We start from the raw sequence: 380 nt of genomic DNA, 5'->3' as shown, positions 1-380 counted from the left end.
ATATACCTTGGCTGACCTGCTGTGTTGTGAGCACTAAACAGCTGTTTCCTTATTTGGCCTTGACTAGTCACTATGTGGTAAAGCCATTCAACATATGCTTAAAATCTCATTTTTGGCCCTTTTATCAACTAATTATATAATGTTGCAAACCAAGTTATAGTCACATTTTTTCTGAGCTTCTAATTCCTCACTTGAAAGGCTATTGGAAGTGAGCATTCAATCATTTTCTCAGGTCTCTTTCAGTACAAATAAGCATTTTTTTTTACCTTTGCAATGAACTAATTTCCTTTTGGTTGGAGAATTGTAAGCATATCCCCAGGAAACCATTTATAATGCTATTTGATATGTTATACCTACTGAGAGTGATGGATGCATTCATA

The sequence above is a fragment of the Penaeus monodon genome, chromosome 20, assembly GCF_015228065.2.
Source record: "Penaeus monodon isolate SGIC_2016 chromosome 20, NSTDA_Pmon_1, whole genome shotgun sequence".
Lineage (NCBI taxonomy): Eukaryota > Metazoa > Arthropoda > Malacostraca > Decapoda > Penaeidae > Penaeus > Penaeus monodon.
The sequence above is the reverse complement of the archived record's forward strand: the minus strand, read 5'-3'. Positions refer to the sequence as shown.